Below are 8,748 nucleotides of genomic sequence, written 5' to 3'. Positions count from 1 at the left end.
AAACGCTCTATCAGGTTGGTGAGAGGCGAAATCGAAACTATGGCATGCGCGTCGCCACTTGTTTTGGCATTTAAATGGAATAACTTTTCAACCGTGGATTATTGATATAAATGGCTGTGAAAAGATCCCGGAAAGTCGGACAGCGAAGATAGTCGCCTGCGAAAACTTCTGTATCGCATGGAGGCAACCGACAGCCAGAGGAATTGTAGGCCTGGGGCGCACCGTTTGCGGTTGGGATGGACTGAGACGTGCCCTGCTCGATTTTATCAACGAGCTGGGCAACACACATTTCATAGACTGAATAGCAATAACTGAATTTAGCCCTGAGAATAGGCATGTTGCTTGCTGCCGCTTCGCCCGCTGACATAAAGCACTCTGAGCAGAGGTCGAATTCCTTTTCAACTATGTCCCATAGGGTTCGGACTTGGTCGCGACGGACGCCAAGCATCGTGACGGTTGGAGCTGCGGACTCAAATTCGCTTAAGCGGTCAGAAGCGGTCAGAAACCGAAATGAATTTTGCTAGCGCTAGATCGGAAGCAGCCATATTTTTAGCTGTGCGCTGTACTGTGGCTTTGGATGGAGTAGCACAGTCGTCGGAAATCTGCGCCGGCGTTCTCTCCGAAATGCTTGGGATTCTTGGACTCTTGGGCCCTTGCGGCGAAAAAATAGACCTGGGTTTGTCCGCGGACAATTTCTTCTTATCGTTCCCGATGGGCATAATCGAAGAAATACGAAATGGAAGGGAAGCGGTTTTGGAGCCCGGTCACACTTTTGAAAAAGTAGACAGATTCCTCAGACTGCACTTAATAATTTAAGTGGTGTAAAATTTACGAAGTGGAAACGCCGTAGTTTAGACTAATCGGACAGGTGAATAGGAGTGAACAGCGAATTGTATAAATGACCTGTGATTTATGGTAATTGGGTCCACCTTATTTACGGTTGGAACCCTTGGAATGTGGAACACGGTGATATAAAATGTTTATTTGACAGAAGAAAATTTTATTCTTTTGTTTACAACTGGAAAACGGAGAAAATGGAATGTTGGAACTTGAGTCTTTTCTCCGCGTTGTAAATACTTCTAAAACAACCACAAACTAATATCCAAGCAATACGAAAAAAAAATATTTGTCGGGTGAACGACTTACATTTGACGGTCGTATTATTTATTTATGGATGATTATTTTTTTTTAAAGTTTTCCAAACAAAATTTAAAAAATAAATTAATAAATATTGAAAATGTTTAATTTAATTTAAAATTTTAATTTATTGCTCGGAAATTAATTTGGAAATTTACTGAAAAAATTGATGGAAAACAAAACGCCTTTTCCGCGTCGGCACTTGGAATAAATTTTATTTGTGGTTTGGATTTGCCGACGGGAAACAATTTAAACTTTGGTAAACTTTGGTTATACGGCTTTTCCGCGTCGGCACTTGGAATAAATTTTATTTGTGGTTTGGATTTGCAGACGGGAAGCACAGTGGTGTGTTTGAGTTTGGTATATCGTGAGGACATTCTTAGAATTTGACTACAACGTAGAATATGACTGGCGCCAAAGTACCGTTACGAGTGAGGTGAGGGCGTTGTCGCGCTGTCGCCAAGTGTAGTCCAGCTAGGGTGTGTAAAGAATAGTAAAATACGATCAGTTGCATACAGACGATCGCGCACGCCGGTTGGAATTCGCTTCACTCGAAAGGTTTATTTGCCAATATGGAAGATCAGGCCCAAATAAATGCCAACGCTGCGACATATATGTATATGTATGTTGTTCACGCCAGAAGGGCGCAAACAGTTGAGCGGCAGTGTAAGCGGCCAATGCTTGTACTCAAAGCTTCTCCACGGCTCGAAAGCACCGCTGCTCGCGCTCTCCTCTCTCCTCTCGCTCTCCTCCCTTCACGCAAGGTATTCACCACTCCGCGGTCCCGCGGTATTTCCAATGTTAGTTTTAAGGTAGTCTTAATTTACAAGTGCGAGAATAAAGTGCGAAACTTGAAGTCGATCCCGGGCGTTTAATTTCTGGAGGAATCAGCCGCAGCAGCCGCAACAACCAGCATTTCCGCCCACTTCATTTCATATGTATATGGAGATGTATATGTATATGTATGTATATGTAGATGTAATGCATGCAATGTATATGAAACTGGCGGGTAAAATATTTAATCAATATTTTATTTGGAATGGCCAGAATGTTGTTTGTTTCGTTGTTGTATTTGTATGTATAGCAAAGTAAATTGTATTAAGCGGACTGCGGAGTTAAAGCAAAAAAAAAATGTGTTGCGAACAGAATTTGGCTTGCGTTGGACACAGTGAAACGAGAACTAAATTTTTGCCACTTTTGGCAGAGTCTTGGACTTTAGAAATTTTCACTGAACTTGGCACAAATTAATTTCACTTTTTTCCCATTTGGAATTTTGTACTGCTCGGACTGGATGAATATTTAAATATATTCGGAAAATGGGACTTAGAAATTTAGAACGGTGGGTAATATGGCGGCGCACGTGAAAATAGATAAGTAATTTCCTTTAATTGCCTTTTGTCGGAGAAATCCGTTAGATTTGACAATAAATCTTACAGCAAATTGAACGAAATGGGATTTTCGAACCTTTTGCTGCAGACCGGCAATTAAAAGGAATGGAAATTTCGTACTTATCTTATAAGTTGGTCGCTGAAGGACAGTATATCCGGCTCGAAGGACCAAAATGTTGGGGTGGTGGGGGTTGCTGGTCCTGGAAAATTCCTAGTTTGCTGAAAATTAGAACACTCGAAGAAACACTCGAAGACTTGTAGGAATAGCGCGGGCGCGACCGGGCGTATCTTTATTGTGCGTGGTTAGTTTTTACATTAAAGCTTATTCTAATGAGTTGGGTTCTCCCAAGCGCAGCGGAGACTCCTCGGAGACTCTGTGGTGAAGAGCGGGAGAGCGTAAGAGGGAGCGGAGAGCGGGTGACAGTCCAAACCCCGTGACTTGAACAGTGGGAAATGAACCAGATCAGGGATCTAAAGTGAACTATGGAACAGAGAGCAAGAGAGTAACGCGCAGTGGCAACGCTTATTAACGAAAACACCAAAAGAGAGACTTCGAGTAGAATGGTGAACGAGAGCAGTCGCAAGTTTTTCAATCGCGCTATATACTTAAGTAACTAGAGCCAAACAATTAAATTATAATAAGCGAGAACTATTGTCATAAAACAATATAAAGTGTACTATAACCAATTGTCATTAAACAATAAAGTAACACATTATAATAGAAACTCACTACATATATGCAATGCTAGCTCGCCTATAGACATTTCGACAAATTTATTTTTAATCCATTTTTACTGGCAACACTCAACACCTTCTCCAGCTTTACCAATCCTTCACACACATTTTTACTGGACACAATCACATCGTCCATGTATACTACTACATCTCCACTGCTGAGTAGTTCCTTTAAACTGCCATTATGAATCTGTAATTATGAGTTTGTAATACCAAAGGGCACATACAGAAATTCGTACTGTCCCTTTTGTGTTACAAAAGAGGTATATTTCTGGGATTCAAACTCAACGGGCACATGAAAGAAACCGTTAGTTAAATCCAAAGTCGTATACACCAAAGCACTCTGAAGCTTTTCGATAACAACGTCAACCTGAGGCATTGGAAAGTGATCACGAATTATCTTTTCATTTAATTTCCGATAGTCACAACACAATCGTTTTTTCCCATTCTTTTTCGAAACAAGCACCACTGGTGATGCGTATTCCGACACACTCGGCTTTATAATCTTCTCACGCAACCATTCCTGAACTTGATTATCCACAATCTTTTTTTCACACTCTGCCAAACGTCTTGGTTGTTGGAATACTGGTAAATCATCGGTTAACAGTATTTTCATCTTCACTGGTGTCGAACAATTTCGAATTGGCTTATAATCTCCAATATAATCTCTCTCTTCTTTTTGAACACTACTCAAATGTGATAAATCAACCTCATCCAATATGTCAGCCTGCTCCACCCCCAACATGCACATACTTTTGAATTCAACAAACAACTCAGCACATGATCCTTTGTACAATGGCTGGATTCTCTGTCTCTCAACCTTATTTTGGTTTAAAACTCGACTTATGAACTCTGTGCCACCTTTGGTTACTTTCATATCCACGCTGTTTAAGATTGTTCTTCCTAAAATCGAATCAAAACCCATATCCTCATCAGGAACTACGTGAAATTCAATTTGCATGTCTATACCATCTACCTCAACCGAAATTACAAAGCTACCGAATGTAAGCACCTGGCTATCACCTATGCCAGTCAAACACTTCGCTAGCCTGTCAACTTATTTCTGCCCAACTTAGTATAAACACTTCTGCGTATAAGACAAAGGTCAGCACCTGTATCAACTAATCCTTGAAACATCATTGACTTATACTGCACAGTTTTCAACTCTAAACCTGAAGGAGAGAAAATGCTTAATGGCTTTAACTCTTCCTTCCTATCTTGTACGACATTTGTATTTTGATCCTGCTTAACTTTTCCATCTATTTTACACTCTGATGCGCGATGTCCTGGTTGGTTACCCTTAAAACAAACAAAATCTTTCTTCCTACAATCTTTTAGCAAATGGTTATCATAAACGCACTTAAAACATTTACGTGTCTTGTTGTCACTGCTAATCTTCTTGGACTCAGAACTCTGTTTATCAACGAATGATCCAGGCTTGTTTAATGACTTGCTTGAACTACAAACTTTTTTGTAAACATCCAAACTAAGTTTTAGATCTTTTAATGTTTTTGCTTGATACAGCACTACTTTGTTTGCAGGGGAATCTTGAATGCCACTAATGAAATAGTCTATAATACTCTCATCTTCAAGCTTTGCTGGCTTAGCTATTTCCATCAGTGCGTACAAGAATTCATGTAAACTCTCATCTTCTTTCTTTTGCCGTCTATTTAATCTTCGATGTATTTCTGCTGATAGCAATACAGTTTTAAATATTTCCCAACTTCGAATGTTTTGTTGACTATTGACAAACGATCTAGCTGCACCTCGTAAAAGCTGCTTCGCATAGACAAACATTTGTAATTGGTTCCACTGAACTGTACTCCCACATTCTTTTACCTCATTTATACACTGGTCAACATCAACACTACCTATAGTACCTGAGAATTCAGAAATACTACCTTCGACATCTTTTAGAGTAAACCATGACCTATTATTTTCATTTGTCATCATTGGTGCAGTTGCTACTGACTCATCGTCCGAAATGGTTTGTTCTTCATTGTTTAATCTGTAGTGAGCAATGAGCCGCTGCTGCAGCATGCTTTTAGTACCACTTGTCTGCAAATTTAACTGAGAGATCTTATTTCGTAGGTCATCAACGCGCAGCGCAAGAATTTCAATCCGATCCATTCTAAATAATTTAAATTTATCAGTACAAAATTCTCAATACGAAACAAAATCAACTGTATATTCTTTGCGTCAAGCTGCAAAACCACTTAACATACCCCCTCTTTAAAGTTTTCAACACTACTTAGCCAACTCTGTTAAATCTATGTTAACAGAAAACGATATACAACTTGCAGCGTCGTTTTCGCCTCTTCGTTGTCCTCGCCTCTTTCGTTCCTACTGCCTCGCCTCTTTCTCTGTTGCTTCGCCTCTCTCGTCGCTGTTGCCGCTCGATCGCCTTCGTATATGTGGCGGCGTATTTCGTTGCGCCGTTATTCTTCTTCTGCCACTGAAGCGACTGTCGTTTTTCTGATTGCTTCACCGTTCTTCTTCTTCGTCGTTTTGCCTTTCTTCTTCAATTGTCTGATTGCAATTTCTACAGCGTGGCTTTCAACTTTTGGTCACCGCCGTTGTGCTTTTGAATAAACACAGCGTCTCCAACACCTTTTGGTTGTGCTTCCGTTTTTCTTCGAGCACTAGATACGGAATCTCCAACACCTTTTGGCCTCCGTCTTCTGAAGTCTTCCAATGAACACTGCGTCACAAACACCTTTTGCTTGCCGTCGTCGATTGACTTCTAATTGCTTCAGCCTCACAGCGACTCTTTTTTGCGTCGTTGTCGTTTTTCTTTTAATCGATGCGGCGTCACGTTCTGTCTCGCTCGCACTCATTAAATTCGCACTTTTGGTGACCCCGACGTGATTGTGTTTATTTGCATGCATTAATTAATGCACTGTTCCCGTTTATAAATAAATATAAATACATTAAATCGCAATCGGTTGGACAAGTGAGTGGAGATTTCGGTGATAGTGGCTGTGTTTAAGCGAGCTAGCATTGCATATATACATACATTGCTACATATATCGTTGCGTGCATTGACCCCGCTTGCATTTTCGGCATCTATTTTGTGCTCATCTTCCCGCTGAACCGAATCAAAGGCGATTTGTTGCTATGCCCGCTGAAGGTGAAAAAAACAGGGTGACCTTTTTAAAGCGCAAAGCCAATGCGCTGTTCAGCAGGTTGCAGAGGCTGCAAAAGTCGCTGTCTAATGAGACGCTAAGCGGATACGACGAATCCACTCTTACGGTGAGGCTGGAGCAGATTGATGAACTGCAAAGTGCCTTCAATGTTCTGCATACAGAACTGGAGGAATTGGATTTCGACGAAATTGGCAGTGAAATGAGCGAGTCTTTTGATGAATTCATCGTTGAATTCAAGGCTAGTGTGCGCGCGGAAATAGCCAAACGCAATGTGCATTTCGCGCCACACTCAACGCTTGCGGAAGGTGTTGTGCCCCACCAGTGTAGTGGTCCTCAAACGCAGCTGCGGGCGATGCCGTTGCCGCCCGTGCAGCTGCCAACGTTTGGCGGAGGCTACGCAAACTGGGCGGATTTTTACTCCGTGTTCACGAGCATAATCGACAGCCATCCGGACCTCTCCAACATTGAGAAATTTCAACATCTGCGGTCATGTTTGAGGGATTCAGCGCTGGAAACTATCCGATCATTGGAGATTTCAAACAGCAATTACGAAGCGGCTTTAAAATTGCTTCAAAAAAGGTTTGATAATCGGCGTCTCGTTTTTCAGGCGCACATCACCGAGATTCTGGGCTTAAAGGTAGTACGGAATGGGTCAGTGGCATCGCTTCGGGAATTGTCGGACAAGTTTAACGCTCACATTCGTGCGTTGAAGGGTTTGGGCACCACTGAGCAAATCGCTGGCTGCATCATAGTGCAAGTGCTGCTGCAAAAGCTGGATGCGGCGAGCCAAGCTAAGTGGGAGGAGCGTCGTGGGAATCGATGGCTGCATTCCTGGAGCAGCGATGTAGGACTTTGGAGGCCGTGGATTGCGCCATGGCAACCTATGCGCCAGGCGTTCAGGTGGGCAGAGATCGTTCGACACTAGTTGTTACCACCCAAATTTCTCTTGGTTGCACGCTTTGCCATAGTGCAGAGCATGCCATATATTATTACCCGCAATTTAGAGACTTGGCGCCAGTAGATCGGCTGCGCGAGGCAAAGAGACTAGCACTTTGCCTAAATTGCCTAAAGACAGGTCATCAGCTACGGCAATGCAGCTCGAGCCGCTGCCGCACCTGTGGAATCAGGCATCATACGCTGCTCCATCTAGATGATCCGCCTTCCTCGCAGCCACATGTTCCGGTGTCTTCAAGCTCCCACACTGAGACTTCTGCCCCGCTTTCGACTTCTTCTACTCTAATTGCCCAGGATCTCGGTAGTGACCTTGTGCTGCTAGCCACTGCAACCGTTCTAGTGCAGAATCGGTCGGGACTGTTCGTTCCCTGCAGGGCCTTGTTAGATTCTGGCTCTCAACGGCACTTGATCACCTCTCGGTTTGCAAATCAACTGCAACTTAAGAGGTCGAGGTCGTCCGGCTCCGTCACTGGAATCGGGGATTCCAATTTCGCGACTGATGGATTCTCGGTAGGAATTGCGATTCGGTCTGTCGCTTCGGATTTCTCAACGAGCATAACAGCAGTTATCGCTCCCAATATCACAGATCGCCAGCCAAGGATTAATGTGGACATTGGGGACTGGAAGATTCCAGAAAACCTGCAGCTCGCCGACCCGGAATTTCATAAAGCTCAGCGTGTTGACCTGTTAATAGGAGCTAGCCTGTTTTATGAGCTGCTGTGCGTAGGTCAGATAAAGTTGTTGCCAGGACTGCCCCTGCTTCAAAAAACTCGTCTGGGCTGGGTCGTGTCTAGAGGCTGCGCGCGCCCTTGCGTTAGCGCCTTAATAGCTTCACGCGTTCCTTCTTCAGCCAGCAAGGGAAACAGCATTGATGTTGATCCTGATTCACTTCTGCAGCGCTCCAAGTTGCGCACCCCGAAGCCTGGCGTAGCCGTGGGCAACGTCGTTCTTGTTAAGGACGAGAATCTACCCCCAATGAGATGGCCTTTGGCGAGAGTCATGCAGTTGATTCCTGGCAGAGACGGCGTCGCTCGAGTTGCAGAATTGAGGACCGCGTCTGGAGTAATAAGGCGGGCGGTGAACAAGCTGTGTCTGCTTCCCCTTGAGGACTCTGTTGGAAGCCAAGCTTCCAACGGGGGGAGGATGTTGGGTCTTGCAGCCGCCAAAACTGTGCAGTAGACTAATCTCATACTTGTTAATATTAAAGCCAAATTAGTCAGTGGTAGCAGTTGCGATGCCCATAGTGCAAACCGCTGCTCTCGCACGCATTTATCTGTACGGCTCTCATCCCTTGTTTGTTGTTGTTAGCTACCTACGTTAAGCTTGGGCGCTGCATTTCGGCTGCCTGCCCGCCAATTGCCATTTCGTCGTGTTTCGGAAAAGACTTA

This window comes from Drosophila sechellia, unplaced genomic scaffold (assembly GCF_004382195.2).
Source record: "Drosophila sechellia strain sech25 unplaced genomic scaffold, ASM438219v1 Y_36, whole genome shotgun sequence".
Classification (NCBI taxonomy): domain Eukaryota; kingdom Metazoa; phylum Arthropoda; class Insecta; order Diptera; family Drosophilidae; genus Drosophila; species Drosophila sechellia.
The sequence above is the reverse complement of the archived record's forward strand: the minus strand, read 5'-3'. Positions refer to the sequence as shown.